The sequence below is a fragment of the Pseudonaja textilis genome, chromosome 1 (assembly GCF_049901715.1).
Source record: "Pseudonaja textilis isolate UNSWEBS1 chromosome 1, rPseTex1.2, whole genome shotgun sequence".
Taxonomy (NCBI): Eukaryota; Metazoa; Chordata; class Lepidosauria; order Squamata; family Elapidae; genus Pseudonaja; species Pseudonaja textilis.
The window spans coordinates 134,353,226-134,375,974 of record NC_141990.1 but is presented as its reverse complement, the minus strand read 5'-3'; the positions used below and the strand labels follow the sequence as shown (position 1 = coordinate 134,375,974).

Below are 22,749 nucleotides of genomic sequence, written 5' to 3'. Positions count from 1 at the left end.
GTCAGCCAGCCAACCAACCAACCAACTTTGTAAGTTCTAATTCCTATTATCTAAGCAATACTATAAGCCTTTACTTGTCCTAAACTATTTTAAGTTCTCCAGTATGACTAAGTGCTATAGAATAACTAATATGGTTCAATGATAGATCTTGACTGATTTCACAAAGTTGACTTTTCCATTGATAGTTAAAGTCATGTTGAAAAATTCCACATGGAAAGTTATGTTCCAAAATTCCCATCTTAATTTAGAAAAATTGGAGAGAGGGGGAAAGGGTGTCTGAATACCAAGCATGATTCACACCCAGGGGTGGGATTCAAATTTTTTAACAACCAGTTCTGTGAGCGTGGCTTAGTTGGTGGACATGGCTTGGTGGTCATGTGACTGGCTGGGCATGGTCAAGTCAACATCGCTCACATCGAGGCACACATCTCCTCGCCTCGCCTCTCATGACTGTGGGGATGCTGCAACAGTCGTAAGTGTGAAAAATGGTCATAAGTCACTTTTTTCAGTGCCATTGTAACTTTGAATGGTCACACCACACAAGCGAAGTACCAGCAAAGGAAGAAAAAAAACCTCCAGAGAAGTTCCTGAGACAGGAAGTCTAGTCCTGCCAAGAATGTAATAAGGGTTACAGAGAGGCAGTTTCTGTAAGCAACACCAGAATGTTTCCTTCCTGCCTTCCTTACGGGATTAGGCCAGTAATTTCTTCTAACAACCGGTTCTCTGAACTGCTTAGAATGTTAACAACCAGTTCTAGTGAATAGGTGCGAACTCGTAGAATCCCACCCTGCTCACACCCTACAACATTTTTACACATGATTTTTATTTCCTAAGTAGGGAAATATTGAATTTCCAGAATAACATTATTACATTTTTCCCTTTTCTTGGATGCATCAGAAATATCTCTTTTGACCACTAGTAAATTGCTGCATGTTAAATTCCCACTTATTATAGTTGGCAAAACATCTATAATTTTTTAACCTTATCTCAAGGACATTTAAAAAAAGAATATTATCTAGCATATTAACTTAATGTTATGACTACACAATGGTTACCTCATAATTTGCCCTTAGACGTGCTGAAATTGGGAGATATATTTGGAGTTACATTCCTTCTAGCCCAACCTAATGCTGAAATGTGGGATAATTAATATGCAGGCTTTTACTAGAAATATGGAATGAGATGATACTTATAAGTCAATTTCTCCTCTCAATTTGCATTCTGGTTTCCAATATTTTTTGGTGAGAAAAGGATGCTATGTCAGAGGAACAGATTGTGAAAGCATAATCCTTACAGTATACAAATGTAAGTTATTCCCACGTTTAGTTAAATGCATAAGGAAGGTGTGTCAAATTTGATTCCATTGAGAGCTGCATCAGGGTTATGTTTGACCTTGGGGGTGGCGTGGTCAAGGGGGCATGGCTGTCTCAACATCCTCGGGCTCCCAAGCTCCGTTTTTGGCTGCAACGGCTTCCTGCAACCCTCTGCCAGTGAAAATGGAGCTTGAGAGGGCTGCACCTTCCCAAACTCTGTTTTCGCTGGCAGAGGCACCATGGGCCAGTCCTTTGCTGTTTCCAGGGCAGCCCCATGGGCCAGATCTAAGCACCCATGGGCCGGATCCAGTCTCCGGGCCTTGAGTTTGAAACCCCTGGCATAGGGAATGAAGAAAAGCGGTACTCTCCATTCTGTTGTCCTACATTCAGTGATGTTTTAGTTCCAGTATCTTTTAAGTGCAGCATTACAAAATGTGATAGTGATCCAACCTACCTTCTCCAAGCATGCCTTCAGCCATATTTGTTTTACTTCTAGTCACATTACCAAATTAGCTTTTAAAGTGATTAAATCCCAACAATGAATCCTATCTGATTGGGCTGCATTGTAACCCTGATATATGGAGTAATCCCAATTCTTTTTCCACCCAACCTATACAGCATGAGGATTCCCCCCCCCCCCAGGCTACTGGATTCCCCCCCTCTTAGGCTACTCTTAGGCTACTGTTGAATTGTACTGTGCTGGAAGCTTCTATTCATTTTGATCATTTCAGCACTGCTCATAGCTGGTTCAAGTTTGCAATTTAGTAGAACTCTATAAATTAGAAAGAGGAATGGCTGCACTCTTGAGTTCTTTTCAATATGAGTCCATAAATCACAAATAGTAGGTGTTTTCCCCATATTCAGAATCCCTTGCTTTCAATTTTATCAATTTTATGGCTCTTCAAGGTACATTTTCAGCTCTCGGAATATTTATTTACAGGAACTGTTTTAAGATCTAACTCCTCAATAATTTTTTTTTTAAATCTATAGCTAAACAAATTGACCATTACTTTGTCACAACACATTATGAAATAACTAAAACAAGTGCTTCTTCAGGAATCAAGAGATAGAGACAGAAATTAGAATGAAAGTAAGAACAAACAGGTTGGATGAGAGAGGGGGAGGAAAATTCTCATGCTACTATAGTCCCAACGGTGCTTTTTCAAATGGCAAGTAGACTGTTTTTTCCCTTGAGAAAGAAAAAGAAGACATTTTGCTTCTCATCCAAGAAGCTTCATCAATTCTGGGAGGATAGTGGGAATGATGGAAGGATAGATACTGACAGGATGGAGGGAGGGGGGGAATTGGAAGGATCATATTTTTTGCAGTCATCTGGTTGTTAGTACTCTGTCTGAGAGCTCTGGAGACCACTTGGATCCTTCCATTGCCCCTCACTAGGGGTGGGATTCTACCAGTATAACAACCGGTTTGGTGAGCATGGGATTTTCATGCGCGCTCCACATTTACAAAACTTCTAATACTTACCTTCTACAGCAGTCCCTGCAAATAAAACAGCTGAAGTATGGAAAACCACTCTGCCACACAAATCAGCTGTGCTCTTTAAAAAAGGAAATAAAGCACAGGAAAGAGCAAGGGTGGGTGGGCCCACATGCTGGTCACAGTGAACCGGGCGGGTGGGCCCACATGCTGGTCACAGTGAACCGGGCCCACATGCTGGTCACAGTGAACCGGTTCACTGCCAGCTGATCTTTGGAGCAAGGGGTTTGCCCAAACTGGTCCAAACCAGTAGAATCCCACCCCTGCCCCCCACTATCCTCCCAGAACCAATGAAATGTTTTGGATGAGAAGCAAAATGGTACCAATAAAGTAACCATCCCAACCTTGGGGTAAATGGAAACTCAGTCTAATATTTCTGGGGCATTTCAGATTGATAAAACATTGAAAGTGCTCCTCTCCTTTGGCACAGCTGATGAGTCATGCTGGATACCACTTATCCCTTCCAGCAACAGATGTGGGGGGGGGGGAGTTTTGAGAGCTTTGGGCTTCTTTTATATATTCATTTTAGTGATGTAAATGGGGTTTGTGTCCTGCATGCAATTAAAGATTGCCAGCTAAGAGATGATACCACCTGAACGAACCTTCTGCCAATCTTACTCATTCTCTGGAGGCAAAGCAAATGAAAGCGACATCTTCCTCTGAAGCAATTCTTAAAGAAAAAAAGAAGAACCATCAACTGGCAGAGTGCATTCTGCATGCAGCCTCTCATGATGAATATTTTCCAAGCAGCAAAGTACAATGTTAATCTATCTCAGCTCCAATTGGTGCCAGAGAAGATTTTGTGAGGACCTCCATAATGCTAATGATATATTCTCATGCATCTTAAACAGCCCACTGATTATTCCAACAGCCAGGCCTCCTAGGTACTCGGTCTTGACAAATAAAATGAGACCAGATGTCCTGATAAGTGCATACATTTTAATAGTAAATAAATGAGGCTTCGGTAGTTCTGCTCCTGTGAGCAAGGGAGTTGGCGTCCAGCTGCTTGTTTTCTTCTGCAAACAGCTGAATAAATACATTCCCTGTATAATATGATTTTCAGCAAGAAAATGATTACTTGGTAGCTCAAGCTTCAAATATATTTCCCCTATGATTGTTTATCTGGAAGCAGATGGGATATAGCTCAATGACTTTCTAATAACTTTGCAAACTCATCCTGGTGCAGAACCATGTCAGAAACAGACAATTTTAGAAGAAGGTCTCCCAGGTGGTAGGTTGGCTTTTCCAGACTTAAACCTTATGGGACTCAAGTTATCCATTCCCCCATCCCCATCACCTCTGACCTTGTCCAAGGGTTAAAGATTTGCAAATCCACTTCTACTTTTCAGTCTATCTATAGAAGCAGTTAAAATGAGAAGGACCAGGAAAATGTTGCTAGAATTGGGTAGGTCTAGTTTAATGAAAAGAAGGCCCTAGAGGGTGGCATGATAGCAGTGTTAAAATATTTGAGGGGCTGCCACAAAGAAGAGGGGTCAGACTATTCCCTAAAGCACCTGAAGGCAGGACAAGAAACAATGGATGGAAACAAATCAATGAGAGAAGCAACCTAGAATGAAGGAGAAACTTCCTAACAGTGAGAACAATTAACCAGTGGAACAAATTACCTTCAGAAGTTGTACGCGCCCCAGCACTGTCGATTTTAAAGAAGAGATTGAACAGCCATTTGTCTGAAATGGTAAACGGTCTCCTGCTTGAACAGGGGGTTGGACTAGAAGACCTCCAAAGTCCCTTCCAGCTCTGTTATTCCGGTGGTAAGGCAAGGACGAACAGAGGTGCAGAAGCCCATCCATGGTTTCAGTTAATCCCTTTTTGTGGTTGGAGTGATCCTTTGAGGGTGCACGAGTCCCGGAGAGATTCGTGCTGGTGTGGGGGAGAGTCGGGCTGCAGTGCAGGGAAGGCAACCCTTCTGCAGTAAAGAGGAGCCCTCCAGAGCCCAACAAGCAAGAAACAGCTGCCTATCAATGGCAGCTCCAAAGTCTGGACTACCACTGATGTAAAGAAGCGGGTGAGTGACAGTTTGTGGGATCATTGGTGAAGAGTGTGGCAGAGAAAACTAACAGCAGAGAGGATGATTGGAATGCTATAGACTTTTATAAGGCTGTTACAAGTGTTTGTCCTGAGCCCTAAAAGGAAGTGGCTAAAATGCGGATGCGAGGCAAGTGAAAGTGAAGGGGCTTGGCAGACAGAAGAAAGATAGAGGACAATAACGAGTAAAAAGGGAAGTTTACGAGGTCAGGAGATATACCACACCGATATTAATAGAAGGGAATCTAGCGGCTGGAAGGTGACTGGAAGGTGTGGAGGATTTGGACTATTTCATTCGATTTTTATGCTGAAAGACTTTATTAAATCGGAGACGGGAGCTGACAGAACAGAGACAATGTGGCGCCACAGGTGATACTTAGAAACCCTGAAGTTATTGTAACAATATGACTGATGTAAACCACTTAACTGCCCTTCAGGGAGTATACTGATCTAACTGAGGAGGTGGTTCCATCTGAAGAAAATCAGGAAAATTGAACTTAGGAATGCTAAGAGAAAAAGGAAAAGTGGAAGCTTCTGAATGTGTGGAGATACCGTGTAATTACAGTCACTACTCAGCATTTCTTACCTCCCCACTTCTGGTGCGTTTGGAGTGTAAGCTCTTAAACTTAGAGACGGAAAGCTAAAAACTTACTTTAAAATTCCTTTTTCCCCTTCTTTACTCCCTTTTTCCTGTATACATTTGCTCATTTTTTCTTTATTCCCCCACCATCCTGTGCTATGATGAACTATCTCTCCTTCTTCAATCTCTCTTTATAATGATTATAAATATATATACTGGGGAAAGGAAAGTTGATTGTTGTAATTGATTGTTAAATAATTGAATTAACTGATTTAATTGATTTATTAATAATAGTGATAGTTATACTTTGATTAGATATATAGGGAAAATAGTAAGAACATTAAGTATTATTTAATTAATAACTATAGGATTTTATATATTAATATTATATAATAATAATATAATAATAATATAATATAATATCATTGTGCAATCAAAATTAATCCACTTGGGGATGAATGTAATACTGTTTGTGTTCAAGAATATTTAAAATAAGGTTAGATAATACATATATTTATTTATAATATTTAAATATAGTTGGATTTGGATATAATATTTATATATATATTTTTTAATTACGTGAAGTTATGTATATAGGCTGAGCATTGAGGCCTTACAAAATTATATATGTGATTTAGAATTTGGATTTAAAATAATACAGTGATAATATTTTTATCTATAAGAACTTATACTCCAGTAACTAGCTAAGAGCACAGCTATCCAGCAGATAGATAGATAAAGTAATTAGATACCAGTCAATCCTAAAAGATTCTATTACTGAATGTTAATTTGGGATAATATAATTAATATATTACAACAACAGAAATAAATCTTAAAAGAAATGACTTCCACAACAACTACAGCTCTGAAAACTGGAAGAAAGGTCACCCCAACGTTAACAAGTACGTCGGCAACAGCTTTGCCCATGGCACAAAAAACCACTGAAGAAACATTACCAGTAGAGAAACAAGCTAACATCTCGAATGCCAACATCCAATCAATTCTGCTGACTTTACAGGAATCGATGAAGCTGCAAGAAATAATGATGAAAAACCATAATGAGACGAGAGCAGATATCAATGAACTAAAAGTGGAGATGGGGAAATTAAAAGCAGAAATGAACGCGAATATCTTCGAAGTAGAGGACAAAGTTGGATTATTACAGCAGGCCTTGGAGAAAAGTGAAGCAACAATAAAAGAGGTAGAGAAAAGGACAGAACGAACTGTAAGGAAATTAGAAAGGGTAGATGAAGAATTAAAGAATGTGAGTAAAGAAATGGAGGACTCACTGGTCTACCTAGAGATGGATAAGGCTGCTACATACTTGAGATTCCAAAATGTAGTGGAATCCAAAGAAGAAGACTTGGAACAACTAATGGCAGGAATAATTGGCTGATCTATTGGAAAAGGATAAAGATGTCAATCTTGAGGGAATTTGATGAAGTTTACAGTGTTAGCACTAATTATGCGAGATGCCATAAATGCCCAAGAGAAGTCCATTAATGATTTGCAAGGGGTGTCTGGGATATCATATATAGGATGTCAAGAGATGAAACAATCACATATAAAGGCAAATAAGTCTTGGTTCTCAAACAAATACCAAGAAGAGTAAGAGAACAAAGATGAGGTTATAAATTCTTAGCAGCTTATCTAAATCAGAAAAGAATCGTATTTAAATGGCTATTCGCAGAGGGGATGTTAGTTTCTTGGGATGAAAGGAAAATCAAAATAGACTCCATGGAAAAGGCCCAGGAATTTTATGAACGATTGGTAGGCCCAGAAGACCAGAGCAGTAAGGATTAACTGGAAACGAACTCCCAGGAAGATCAAGGCTATCATAAGAACAGAGATGGAACTTTAGGAAATCAAGGAAATACTCAATTACAAACGGAGAGAAAAGAAAGTAGGACACATCTTCAGGCACAAGGAGAGACTGGAGCCATTACAAGACAAAGAGTGAAACAGAACTAATTAAATGGAAGAAGAAAAGAAACTACTATCAATTAATATAAATCGTTTAAACTCGACGATAAAAAGGAAAAGGATAATAGCCAAACCAATCAAACAAAATGCTGATATAGTATGTCTACAAGAAACTCATAAAAAGAAATCACATGAAAAATACGTAGAATGCCCAAAATTAGGGAAGCTATTCACTGCATCAGCAGATGCAGGGAAAAAGAAAGGGATTGCAGTATATGTTAAAGAGGATTTGAAAGCAGATTTAATATGGTCAGATTCTGAGGGAAGAACTCTGGTTTTGCAGATCTGGATTAATGCCATCCCAATTCTCTTAGTGGTAATCTACGCCCTGAATGGAAATCAAAAAGAGTTTTTAAAGTATCTTTATGGAAAAATAGTAGGATTGGAAAAAAGAAATATTTGATTCATAGGAGACTTTAATTCTATTGCTGAATATCAAAAAGACCACAGTAATGGGGGAAGGAACAAAGGGGAAAAAAGAGAGCTTCTCAAAATATGCATGGAAATGATGAAGGAGGTAAATTTGAGTGAAATATGGAGAAGATTACACCCTGAGGAAAAATAAGTTACATTCTATTCAAATCCTTATCAAATATGGACACGAATTGATATGGCATGGACGAATGGGGAAATAGCAAATGAGATAAAAGGGATTGAAATTCTACCCAATCAATGGGCAATGAAATTCTACCCAATGAATTGGATCACAGTCCAATTCAGATAATATGGAAGGGTAGGGAAAAACCCAAGAAAATATGGACGTTAAATACTTAGTTAATAAGAGAAAAAGAATATACCAACAAACTCAAGGAGAAATTAAACTATTTTTTAAAGAAAAATGATAATGGAGCAACTATGAAATAAAACATTTGGGATACAATGAAGGCAGTAATAAGAGGTATAACAATCTCTTATAACGCCAAGAGGAATGAGGAAAAATACGCCCAGCAAAACAAATTACAACAAAAAATTAAGGAATTAGAAACTCAATTACAGAGTACCCCAAAGGATTCAAAATTGCAACATCGGATAACAATAATGAAACATAAATTTAATTTAATTAAACAAGAGAGAATGATTATAAATTTGAATACAACTAGGCAAACTTATTTTGAGCATGCCAATAAGCCAGGGAGATGGCTATCATACAGACTTTAAAAAAGGAAAGAAAAAAGATTGATATACCAGCTAATAGATGGAAAGGGGGATATACAACAGAAGATAGAACAGAAAAAAGAAATCGCTCATAAGTATTTTGAAGAGTTATATAAAAAGGAAGAAGTTAACAAAGATAGGATAAGAAACTATTTAGATGAAATGAAGGATAAAGCAATTGGGGAAGAAATGGAAGAATTGTTAAACAAAGACATTACTTGGTTCGAATTGAAATCAGCAATAGAGAACCAGAAAAACAACAAATCCCCGAGACCAGATGGGATCCCAGGGGAGCTGTACAAGGTAATAGCAGAACAAATAGGACCTCTTATGGTGGAAGTTTTTAATGACGTCTTATTGGCAGGCAGGATGCTGGATTCATGGAGGGGGGCATTGATTTCGCTGATCCCGAAGGTGGATTCGAATCCCCGATATATATAAAATTATAAGCTGATTTCATTGTTAAATACTGATTACAAAACATTTACTTCTATTGTAGCAAGTAGATTAAAAAGAATGTTAAATGAGCATATACATGAAGACCAAAATGGATTTCTCCCAACCAGACAAATCAGGAATAACTTAAGAATAGTATTAGATGTTTTAGAATTTTATGAAGCCCACCCCGAAAAACAAATTACACTTATGTTTTTAGATGCAGAGAAGGCCTTCGATAATTTAAATTGGCAATTTTTAATCCAAAAAATTTATAATATGAATTTAGGCACCAAATTTGAAAATATTATAACAACCATTTATGATACACAACAGGCAAATATTATAATAAACGGGGAATATATCCACCCAATAAAAATAGAAAAAGGAGTCAGACAGCGCTGCCCACTCTCACTCCTGCTCTTCATATTATCACTAAAAGCATTATTAACGCGAATTAGACAGAACCCAGACATAAAAAGATTAAAAGTTAAGAAAGAAGAATATAAATTGCAAGCGTTTGCGGATGATATGATTTTTTTCATTGAAGAACCAATAAAAAGAGGACAAAAATTGATGAATGAATTAGAACAATTTGGAGCAGTAGCAGGACTAAAAATTAATAGGAAGAAAACAAAATTAATGACCAAAAATTTAACAGAAAACCAGAAATTAGAACTAGAAGAAGTTATGGGAATACAAGTGATAAAGAAAGTTGAATACCTAGGAATATGGTTGACAGCACATTGTAAGACACTTAAGGAAAATAATTATGATAAATTGATGCAACAGGTAAAGAAAGATTTAGAAACATGAGACAAGCTGCAACTTTCATTATTAGGCAGGATCGCTGCTTATTAAAATGAATATTCTTTCAAAATTCCTCTATATATTTCAGACAATCCCAATCAAAATACACAAAAGTTTTTTGAAGAACTTAATAAAATAACTGTAAAATTCATCTGGCAAGGGGAAAAAAACTAGAATAAACTTAAAGGCAATGCAGGATATGAAGAGCAGGGGAGGGCTGGCACTTCCAAATTGGCAGTTGTATTATAGTGCAGCCTTTTTAGTATGGTTGGAGGAATGGGTGAATTTAACCAATAAGAGAATATTATTCTTAGAAGGCCATGACTTACAGGGGGGGTGGCATGCTTTTTTTATGGGATGTTGGGAAAACTAGCCAGAAATATTTTCACAGACACCTAATCAAAGATTCATTATTGACTAATTGGAAGAAAATATGGAAAAAACACTATTTAAAAATACCAATTTGGATCTCAACAATGGAGGTGATGATTCACCCAAATAATCTGGATATTACTAAAATGATTAAATACAAGGACCTATTGGATACGCAAGGAAATCTGAAATCGTGGCAAGACCTTCAAGATCGGGGATTAAAAATTGATCAGTGGGCATATCTTCAAATTCAAAGTAGATATAAACAGGACAAGAAAGAATTTGGAATTTTTTGGAGTTTTTAATTGTTTTCTATCTTTTTCTTTCTATTTTCTTCTTCTCTTTTTTTCTCTTACATTTATGTATGTGTTGTTGGTCTGTTTTAATTGTAAAATCAATAAAATTTATTTTAAAAAAAAGAATATTGTTTTTTGGCTAATTTGCTATTTAGATTTCGGACTTCCTTGGCTAGAATGGTGGCATTTGATTTGTTGTAGTTGAAGGTCAGATGTAAATCTTTGCGCCGAGTGGCTGAATTGTAAGGAGCAATGATCCCTCTCATATGTTTATTCCTAACTCATCCAGCCAGGATTGTGAAGTGTGTGAGGCAGCCCTGATTTATCTCAGTGATTTGCCTTATAGCCTCTTCTGGCACTTGGGCTAACGGATAGAGTCTTGCCAATATTGCAGGCATTGGAGGAGGCAGTTGGAGCAGGTTACATGATGCAACAGGCTTGCTTTTCTTTTCCTCTTGGAAGCAAGGGAGCTCCACTGCTTTCAGAAACAGATTCAGTAGAATGGAATGGAATGGAATGGAATGGAATGGAATGGAATGGAATAGAATAGAATAGAATAGAATTAGGAATAGGAATAGGAATAGGAATAGGAATAGGAATAGGAATAGGAATAGGAATAGGAATAGAATAGAATAGAATAGTTCGAAGGGTTAGGGTTCTTCTTCTTGAAGGTCTTCTAGTCCAACCCCCTGCCTAGGCAGGAAACCCTATACCATTTCAGACAAATGGTTGCCCAATCTCTTCTTAAAAACTTCCGGTGTTGGAGCATTCACAAGTTCAGGAGGCAAATCATTCCATTGATTAATTGTTCTGTCAGGAAATTTCTCCTTAGTTCTAAGTAGCTTCTCTCCTTGATTAGTTTTCACCCATTGCTTCTTGTCCTCAGGTGCTTTGGAGAATAGCTTGACTCCCTCTTCTTTGTGACAGTCCCTGAGATATTGGAACACTGCTGTCACTGCTATCTCCCCTAGTCCTTCTTTTCATTAGACTAGACATACCCAGTTCCTGCAACTGTTCTTCATAGGTTTTAGCCTCCAGTCCCCTAATCGTCTTTGTTGCTCTTCTCTGCACTCTGTTTAGAGTCTTAACGTCTTTTTTACATCGTGGCGACCAAAACTGAATACATTCATCTGTACTGTCAATGATTCAACTGTACTGTGGTCAGCTACCTCTCAGCCTTAATTCTGAGGCAAAGAATGTGATAGCTCCCTCGATGATTATAGTTTATGCTTTTTGAAATAGCACCCACTTGGCTTGTATTGAACGTCCACATACATAATACACTTAATGGTCATATTGTTCAAAAGCTGAAAATGTATTATCTGTTTTCAGCCCTTAGGACAATGGGGTAAATGCAAGGTATGATGCTTAGTTTTGAAGCACGCCAATTTATTTTTAATTTCCTGATGGTTTTTGTTTTTTTTAAAGCAATAGTTTTAAAAAGTAGACTGGGGAAGGGAGCTTGGTGGATCACAACACCATATCCTCAGCTATTGCGGCAGACAGTTTTGCTTTGTAGATAGTCCTCGGCTCACAACGGTTGAGCCCAACATTTCTGTTGCTAAGCAAGACGGTTATTAAATGAGTTTTGCTCCCCTTTGTGACCTTTCTTGACACAGCTGTTATGTGAATCCCTGAAGCCATTAAGTGAATCTGCCATCCCCACTGACTTTGCTTGTCAGAAGGTCACAAAAGGTGATAGACAGCATGACTCCAGGACACTGCAACAGTCATGAATATGAGTCAGTTGCCAAGCATCTGAATTTTGATCAGGTGGCGATGGGAATGCTGCGATGGTCCGTACCTGTGAAAAACAGTAATAAGCCACTTTTTTTCATTGCCGTCGTTAGGGTTACTAAACAAACTGCTGTAACTCGAGGACTACCTGTATTGGGAATCCTTACTGTGAAGTTATTCCTTTAGAGGAACTCTAGGCTGAAAGCATGGGGCCTACTTCTAAATTCCAGCAGAGATGAGACTCAAACCAGACGTTCTTGTTTCATTGCTCTTTCTCTTCTCCAGTACGCTACATCTGATATCTTACGCAATGGATGGGAATCAAGACCGAAGTCATAAAAATTAAAACTTCAGCAGTACCAGACGTTACTCTGTAGATCAGTTGCTATTGCTCATCATGCCCTTTCTTATGAGGTTATGAAAATGAAATCAGAAGAGCCGCATATACTGTCTTAAGGGTGAGGGTGGGGGAGAACAGGATAAAAATGCAAAGTGCCAGTGCTAGTTGCAATCTGGTTTTCAAGAAGATGGTTTTTTTTTTAATCTTCATCCCACATCCCCTTTAAAATCTTCAAAAACCTGCTTAACACTGCAGTTTATCTGCGTTTGGTTTTCATGGTTTATCTACTTTTAATTTCTGCACTGTTTGCTCATAATTGCTTGTAAATTGTTGGCACATTATTACGCTTTCCTGTTTGTTTTCATTGTGGCCTTAATATATTCAAGCTACTGCAAGAAGGATTAAATGCATACCATGCACTTTAAAAATGTATAAAATAAGCAAAGAAAATCCTGAATAAGCCAGCATGCCAGCTCCACTAAGTTTTTCCTCTGCTCGAGATTAACTGCCTGTACCTATGGTGGTTCTTTATTTATTTATTTGTCAAACATGTACAAGATAACAAGTATAGGTATGAACATAAACATGAACAAAGGAAGTGAATACAGATAAATGGGGATAGTGAGATAGGGACGGTAGGCACGCTGGTGCGCTTTAAGGACCTCTTAAGAATGGGGTGAGGCCCACAGTAGAGTTTGAGGCTGAAGCTTGGAGGGGCTGAGGCTATAACAACAGAGTCAGGTAAAGCATTCCAGGCATTGACCACTTTGTTGCTGAAGTCATATTTTCTGCAATCGAGTTTGGAGCGGTTTACCTTGAGTTTGTATCAATTGTTTACCCATGTATTATTGTGATTGTGGCTGAAGAAGTCATTGACAGGCAAGATGTTATAGCAGGCAATTTTGTGAACTATGCTTAGATCGGACCATAGGCGGTGCAGTTCCAGATTGTCCAGGCCCAAAATTTCAAGCCTGGAAGCACAGGAAATTCTATTGTAAGTGGAGGAGTGGAGTACTTTTCTCTAGAAATACCTCTGAACCCTCTCAATTGTGTTAATGTCTGATATACAGTGCAGTTCCAGGCAGACAAGCTGTATTCGAGAATTGGTCTGGCAAAGGCTTTGTATGCCCTAGTTAACAATTCAATGTTGCCAGAGAAGAAGCTTCACAAAATAAGGTTAACAACTCTTAAGCCTTTTTGGCAATGCTGTTACAGTGAGCTCTGGGGCTTCGACCATTTGAGATAAGTACTCCTAGGTCCTTGACAGAGTGAGGGTCATCTATGAGATCGCTTCTGTCTAACTTGTATTTGGTGTTCTGATCTTTTTTCTTTTCTTTTTTGCCAATCTGTAGGACAGAGCATTTGTTAGTTGAAATTTGGAGTTGCCAATTGCACGACCATTCTGACACATAGTCAAGATCACTTTGCAAGGCCTCAGCATTGTCGGTGGTGTTAAATAATTTTACATCATCGACGAAGAGGATGCAGCTGTTTTTAATGTTGTCACATAAAGCAGAAAGAGTGTGGATTCTAGGACACTGCCTTGGGGGACACCACTATTAACTGGTGCTGGATTTGATTTTTTCCCCCTATTTTGACCATTTGTTGCCTGTTTGATAGGAATGTGCTATCCACTTGTGCAGGGGTCTGGAGATGACATAAGAACTAAGTTTCAGCAGTAGTTTGTCATGCACCGCTGAATCAAAGGCTTTGCAGAAGTCTATGTAAATTGCGTCTATTGCTTTACCCTGGTCTAGATGTGTGATCCAAATGTTTTTGCAGTGTAGGAGTTGCAGATTACAGGAAAAAAATTTCCTGAAACCAAACTGCTTGTTAGAAAGAACGTTGTTTGTTTCTAAGTGTAGGGTGATGGATTGGTTTATAATTGATTCCATGACTTTACAGGTGACGCAACACAGTGAGATTGGTCTGTAATTTTTTAAAATAAATAATAAATTATAATTATTTATAGATAAATAAATAAATAAAATTTTAACATTTATTTGCTTTTGGTTATCTTCTATTTGGTTCCACTTTTGGCTGCTTCTAAGTAAACATTATTGAGGAAGTATGGTACTGCTACTTCACCTTGGAAAGGCTGTAAAGCACTTTTTAAAAATCCTGGTCTGAATTTCCCATAGTTGGAATTTCTTTAAGGGAGGGGTCTGCTGAGAACCAGTTTGGTGTAGTGGTTAAGGCACCAGGCTAAAAAATGGAAGATGGTAAGTTAGGGTCCCAATTTTAGCATGAGGCCAACTGGGGGCGGTTTGAGCCAATCCTTTTCTCTCAGCCCTAAGGAGGTGACACTCTGAAATCTTGCCATGAAAACTGCAGGGATTCGTCAAGGCATATCCAGGAGTCCATACTGTCTCAAAGGAACAAACAACACACACACACCTCAACAACCAGGGTGGTCTGCCAGCCATTTGTATTTTTGAAGTTCTTTGGTTGCCAAGTCTTTGAATCCTGCCCTCCGCACCGAGTCAAGTTCCCTGCAGGACAATGGAAGAGAATGGAGTCTTTCTCTGTTCAAAAGAATCAAACCTGGGAATGGAACAGGAAGCTAAAATAAATTCCCTTCCATGAGCTGGATTATGTAAATGTGTTTTCTGGCTAAGTGAAAGACAGGCAAACATAAGGCCTTGGGTGTTCGCTTCCCAATAAGGTTATTTTACACAGAGACCTTAATGTTATAATAGCTTCATGATCCTGAACAGGACAGCTTACCAGCCGGTGTGTAAATTGAAATGCAAACAGACAAGATGGAAATTATGAATCACTGGATCCATCATTTATGTATAAATCATCCAGAATCTTAAAAGCAAACACTTTGTACATTGACTTTGACCGAAGCTTCCTGACTCAATATGTGTGAGTACAATGGAAGGAAATTGTCTTTAAAACTCAACCCTTCAAAAAAAAAAAAGACACATTCTACTTGGCAAGATTTCCTGGGATAACTAGAAAGAAAGATTTATTTTTATTTTTTACTTTAAAAAACGGTTTAAACTTTTTAAAACTATATTTGTGATTCGTCGTGGAAGACAGCATGCGGCCTGAAACCTGACAGTTCAATTGTTTAACTTTGTTGCTTTCTGTACAGTCAGATTAGTAAGTAGAAATTTGTCTCAGCACAAAGAAGAAGTGCCATTTCTCTTCATGTATTAGGAACAAAATGTTAAGTATCTTTTCTTTCCAGATAAAAATAGATCCAGCACAGGGAGAATAAAAGCCTTTCCCAGCCAATGTTCTACCAGTGTTGCTGACAAACCATCTGTAGCAAATGAGAACAGGTAAGAACGTTCATTTCATTCGAAATCGAAAAACCATCACGATCCAGTTTAAGTACAAAATGCAGTGTTTATCAGAAAGGGAAGCCACTGAGGTCATATGTCCAAATAAGTTTTAAAATATTACTTTTCCAGACTCATGAACTGCACGATTTGTGCTTAAGAGAACATTTTTTCCCCCCTCATACAAGGTTTTCTGTTTCATTTGGTGTTTCATTTGATTCCTGCTGAAGGTTTCCCAGTCTTTTGAAATAGACTGGAAATTACATATAAAGAAAGCAAAAAAAAAAAAAAAAGTCCCACTACACCAGCAGAAGTCTGCTGCTGATACAACTGGAACTTATGACATATTTCCTATTCTCAACCAGCATTATCCTTTTTGGACAAGCACTGATCTGTTAGTACATTGATATTGATACTGATATGTTGATGATATATTGACACTGCTGCTATGGTGCCCAAGGTGCTCAGATGCTCAGAATCTCCTATTTCATTTTAAATTTAAAAAAAAAACCATATTCTCCAAAGAAAAGAATAGCCACGAGCATCAACTTTATCTGTAATAATGGCCTGGTCTCCAAACGGCCCCAAAAGTTTTATAGAAATTTTTTTAAAATGATGTCTGGCCTACAGTGAAGTACTTTATTCAGAAGTAAGCCAGTCATCCAGAAAAAGATGAAAAGAAAGTGTTATGGTTCGCCAGCAGCCGGTGCAGATGGCAGAGGTATCGGACAATGAGGACGAAAGGGAACCCGCCAGGGAGTCTGGAGAGGACTTGGACGAGGGTCTTGCATCTGATGCAGGGATGGGGCCAGGACCACTTGGGAGTGGGGTGCTGCCTTCGGAGTCTGGCAGCAGTGAAGCAGAGGACCCCGGGGAGCCTCTTCTCAGTGCACGTGTGCGCAGAGCTGCTAGAAGGTGAGAGCAGCTGAGGCAGAAGGGGCGATTCAGGAGGAAGACTGGGAGATGATTGCCCCTCCCATAAGGGATAAAAGTCAGCCCTCAATGACAAAAAGCTTTGCAGGAAGCAAAGCAGTTCAGTAATTTCCAAGTCCTTCTTGAAGTTCTGTACTCCGGTAGGTTTTTTCTGGGTTTCTGGGTTGGTTTATGTTAGCCTTAATTGGAATTCTGTTTTTTTGGCAGCATTCTACAGCACTGAAAAGTGTGCTTTTATCTGGAGGAACTGTGTATAATTAGTTTTGGCCGTAATTCCCAGCATCACATTAAAATAGGTTTGACTTTTAAAACCGGTTTGTGTTTTATTAAGTTTGACAAAGCCTAGGTCAGAACAGTAAGAGTAGTAAAAAAGAACTAACCAAACAAGCTTTCTCGAAGGGATGACCGATAACATGACCAGGAAATAAGTGCTTTTTAACCTCCTGCAGTTTTTTATGGCTGCTATATTATTAATAAGATTGTCTGCCCAATATCAACTCCTTTTTTTTTTTTTTTTTTGCAAAATTTCCATATAGTCTCAAAACTCCCATCTCTGTACACTACCCCAAAACGGTTGAGGAACCTAAGCTTGAGGCAATGTATGAATCCAGTCACTGAGGTACAATCTATCTCTGATTCTTCCTTTCTACAAAGCCAGTCACATTCCAACCCTTTCTTTTGTCCTCAGGACAAAGTTTTTCCCAACATGTCCTCAGATATTCATTATATTCTGCGGTCAAAGTGTCTGAACAAGATGGAAGAGTTCCTGGAGATTTAAAAAAAAAAGTAATATTTCACAAAGGGAAACATAAAGCAAATGGATCGCTGATTCACGGCCAATGTTGACCTTTATGCCCTTGCTCTGTGAGTGGCACCAAGAATTTGCATGTTGTCATACTTCTTGCTATTGGATTTCTTTGAAAAAGTTTATCAGTTCTGGTGTATCTTAAGTGAGAAAACCACAATAAATGGCACTGGGTGAGGAATATTGACAAAATATTGAAGTCAAATTTCCTTTTCTATGAAAAAAAAAATGTCTTCAGCAGCACTGGAGGATGCTGTTCTGTCACCATGGTTCAAATGAGATCCAGCTATCAAGCATGTCAATCCTTCTGCATATTATTTGTAAAAAATAATCTTGAACATAGGTTTGTCATTCAGACCCTTGTATCTTCCCATGACAGTGGCAAAATTGATGGAAATTTGGGTTTATTCTTATTTTACTGATTCTCAACTTTTTAAATATTTACCTCTCTACAGTGAGTCCATGCTAGGGGTGGGATTCAAAAATTTTAACAACAGCTTAGGTGGTGGGTGTGGCTGGGTGGTCATGTGACTGGGTGGGGGCATGGATTGGTGATCATGTTATTGGCTGGGCGTGGCCAACTCAATATCACTCACATTGAGGCACGCATCTCCTCGCCTGGCCTCTCATGACTTTGGGGATGCTGCAACAGTCGTAAGTGTGAAAAATGGTCATAAGTCACTTTTTTCAGTGCCATTGTAACTTTGAATGGTCACTCCACACAAGCAAAGTACCAGCAAAGGTGGGGAAAAAAAACTCCAGAGAAGTTCCCGAGACAGGAAGTCCAGTCCTGCCAAGAATGTAATAAGGGTTAACAGGGAGGCAGTTTCTGTAATCAACACCAGAATGTTTCCTTCCTGCCTTCCTTACAGGATTAGGCCAGAAATTTCTTCTAACAATCGGTTTTCCGAACTGCTTAGAATGTTAACAACCGGTTCTAGCGAATAGGTGCGAGCTAGTAGAACCCCACCCCTGGTCCATACTTCTAATCACCCATGTGAACACCCCTTACTTTATAACTTTAACAACTTAATTTGAAGCTTTCTGATGTCCTTGACTGCATCAGCCAGTTCTCAAGACCACTGACCACTGCAAGAAAAACTCTTTTTTTTTTTTGCAATTATTGTTATGGTTGGGTTTTTTAAAAATAAGTACAAGTACAGTGATTGTGTTATAGAAGACAATGTGGGAAAGGTGTCCTGGGGATTTCAAAGTGCAATGAACTGGATTTTTTCTTTCCTCTTTTTTATATTGAAAATGCCCAGTATAGCAAAGGGGACTTGGTAGTCTACTGCAACTGAATTCATAACACATTACACAAGGTATGTGTTGCCTTGCCATGAAAGTTTCTGCAAGATTGGTTAGGCAGACTTTGAATGCAGAAGTTGCTAGGTCCAATTTATGACATCTCCAGATAAAAGTATCAGCCAGATGGAGATGGAGCAAAAAAGGGCTACTATTCTGAAGATCCTCTACTATTTGAAGAGATGATAAAGTACTACATAAGAAGTTATAGCATATGACCCATGCAAATCAGTGTGCCCTCAAACACTTCCCCAGTCAAACTCCTTGCTCCTCTTGACTACATTTCTTTTTCTCTGATTCCTTTAATTTACGTATGTATTTTGAAGGAAGCTGGCAATGCTGCAAAGCATAGCATCAGCCTTCAGCATCACCTTTATTTTCAAGAAGGCTTCTGGGCCACAGAAGCATTTTTAAACAAAATTGGCAAGCTGCTGCAGCCCACGTTTTTAAAGGAATGTATTTATGGACCCAGAAGAAAAGACAAAAGTCAATTAGGTGGCAAAAGGAAAAAGTCTACCTCTTATCTTGATATTTAACTTTTTATCTAGATCTTATGTAGATCTAGTTGCAGGTAGTCCTTGACTTACAATAGTTCATTTAGTGAATATTCAAAGTTACAATGGCCCTGAAAAAAGTGACTTATGACCATTTTTCACACTGCTCCAGCATCTGATTTACATTCAGATGTTTGACAACTGACTCATATTTATGACGGTTGCAATGTCCCGGGGTCACATGATCTCCTTTTGCAAACTTCTGACAAGCCAAGGCTTGTGTCTGTGTTTAGGGGTTTGTATGTGGGGTCTTGGAGTACGTTGGTTAACTTGGTTTGGTAGTCAGATGTGTTCATAACCACTGTCGCGTTGCCCTTGTCTGCTGGTAGGATTATTATGCTGGTGTCTTCTTTCAGGTTAAGTAGCGCAGTTTGTTCTTCTTTGGATAAGTTGCTTTTGGGTGGTTTGCTAGTGCAGAGGATGTTGGTGATTTCGAGTCTGACTCTGTTAGCATCATCAGGGTTAGTTTTGGTCAGGCTGGTTTCAACTCCGCAGAAGAAGAAGCAGCTGCAAGCTCGCATTACTCCGAGAAGCACAAAGCCAAAGACACAAGCCTGAAGATGATGAATGAGATTTCATCGAAATGTCACCAAGATACTTCCAATTTTACGCGGGAGAAAACCTGAATAACCAAAGATAGATAGATAGATAGATAGATAGATAGATAGATAGATAGATAGATAGATAGATAATGTTTTCTTAAGTTTTCGCAGGTACTTACATGTATGGTATTCAGCTTTGTTCGGGTATTTTCCCACATCATTGTAGTTGTGCTTTTAAAGTTATAGCAACGTTTCGGCAGAATCTCATCTGCCATCATCAGGCTTCTGTATAGTGTTCATCTGTGATGAATATATATATATATATATATATCTGCTCTGCCAGGAGATTTAGATTTTATATATATATTTTCTGAGGTTCTCGCGGGTATTTGTATGTGGATCTTTGGTTGTTCGGGTTTTCTCCCGCGTAAGATTCGAAGTATCTAGGATGTGCTTGGGGGGGTTGTATTTGTTTCGGATGGCTGTCAAGGCTTCTTTTATTGGCACTTGGGTGAAGAGGGATATGACATCGAAGCTTACTAGTAGGTCGTTAGGTTGTAAGTTTTGTTTCTTTATGATCTCGATGAACTGGAATGAGTTTCTTACGTGTGAGTTGATGGATTCTGCATAGGGTTGTAGTTGTTTGGCAAGAAATTTGGCCAGGTTTTGTAGAGGTGAGCCTATGGAGCTGACTACCAACCAATCAGAACACAGCCAAACCCCCTACCAATGAGAACACACCCCCACCCAATCAGAACACAGCCAAGCCCCCACCCAATCAAGTCCCACCCCCACTGGCAGTTAAAAGGAGGAAGCAGCTGCAATCTCCATTACTCTGAGAAGCACAGAGCCAGAGACAGAAGCCTGAAGATGATGAATGAGACTTCATCGAAACGTTGCCTAGATACTTGAATCTTACGCGGGAGAAAACCCGAACAACCAAAGATCCATATATATATATATATATATATATATATATATATATATATATATATATATATATATATATATATATAAATTTCACTATTTTAATTGCTTCTCCCAGTGCTTGAGCTATGTAATTCCTGGGTGGAAAAAACCCCACCAAAGCACACATTAATAATTGGAGAGGATCCACCAAGTTGCAGTGAGTCATTGGTCTCCAGCTGTGAAGAACAAGAGCACCAAGACACTGATTAACAGAGTTACGGAAATGGGAGATGAACATATCTGACCATTGACAAGTAATTGTTTTAAACAAGGTACACAGGAATCTGAGTGTGTCTCTAGGCAGAAAGACAATCCCTTTTCATGCAGGGTACTTAGCCTTTGAGTAGTGTGCCTGCCATTCAAGCTGGTTGTTGTTCTAACGGAGGCTCAGGAATTCTGGGAGTTGAAGTCCACAAGTCAAAAAAGATCCATGGTTCCTCATCCCTGTTTTAAAGTCTGATGACCCTACCTACCACTTTGAACAGGGAATTGCAAATCCGCCCATTATCAATATCCTACAAAAAGTAGCAGCTTATAAAGATGTACAGTTTGTGATTTAAAAGTCATTCATTGATATAACAGAAGTTACAACTCTGGAAGAAAATAGAACATGAAGAAACAACCATGACATGTGTTCAAGCAAGATGATTAAGACGAGTTTGTGGCTGGATACATTACATTAAGCAAGCAAGTAAAGGCAGAGATTTTTCAGGGGGTATTGGTAATACAGGTACCAGCATGTCAAAGCATAAAAAAAAACAGATCTTTCCTCCACACCCCCTTCTCCTATTTATTGGCTACAGTTTGCATATAGTAGCTTGCATATTGCCAATGTCAAATATTGTATGATTTCACGGAATCTGTTTTTAATTATGTTGTCACTTTCTCTCTCTCTCTCTCTCTCTTTTGCTTCTACTGATATCTATATTGCAACAATACTTGTTTTTCCTTGTGCTCTTTTTCCCTGACACGGTAGTTAATCGGTTACTTAAGAAAAGTCAAAAATAATATTACACCCTGGGGTCATGTTCTAGCCAAAAGTAATCTCTGTTAAGTTTCATTCAAACGAAATAAATAAGTCTGTGAAACACATTATAATATTCCTGACGTCCTTAAATTTGTTAGTTACTTTGCTTTATATAACATGCTTCTTAAATCAGTCACTATCTGTTTTCTTCTAGGACCAGCCTGATCACAGATTAAGACACACCAGTACATGTCTCTCTAAGCAGCCTTGACTGATGGATTAGGTACCATCAAATTGGTGTCAACTCTTAATAACCACATAGATAGATCTGGAAAGGTCTATCTCCATCCTGCTCATTTGGGTGAGCCCGTTATGATTGTAATTGAGTCCATCCATCTTGCTGCTGGTTGTGCTCCTTTTTCTTTTCTTCCCCCTTTGCCAGAGATATAGAGTTCACGCAAGAGTTGAGTCTTCACATAATCTGTCTGAAATAAAACAATTTGAGTCTGGCCATTTGGGTCTCAAGTGAGAATTCTGGGTTGGTTTTTGTTTTCTTTGGAAGATTCGTGTATTTGCTTCCTTAGCTTTGCTTGGGATTCTGAGGAACTGTCTTCAACACCAAGTTTCAAAAGCAGATATTTACTGTATATTTGTGTATGACATATCATAATGGGATAGCAATATATATTAACATTTCACCTAGATTAGCAAAACACAATAAAATAAATGTTAAAAAGATCTGTGTATAGGTATAGATGCAGAGATAGAGAGATGATAGAGAGATAGATGATAGATGATAGATGGGTGGGTGGGTGGG

General features: G+C 38.6%; 1 long non-coding RNA gene across 2 annotated transcripts in view; it reads left to right on the top strand.

Moving 5' to 3' along the window:
- The window catches only part of LOC148127824 (uncharacterized), an 89,816-nt gene extending 67,379 nt beyond the window's left edge, over positions 1–22,437 (top strand). For both annotated transcript variants that reach the window (XR_015740260.1, XR_015740259.1), the window contains 2 exons: positions 15,764–15,857; positions 22,147–22,437. This is a non-coding gene — a long non-coding RNA (uncharacterized LOC148127824). The remainder of the gene's footprint in view (positions 1–15,763; positions 15,858–22,146) is intronic.
- The last annotated feature ends 312 nt before the right edge of the window (positions 22,438–22,749 follow it).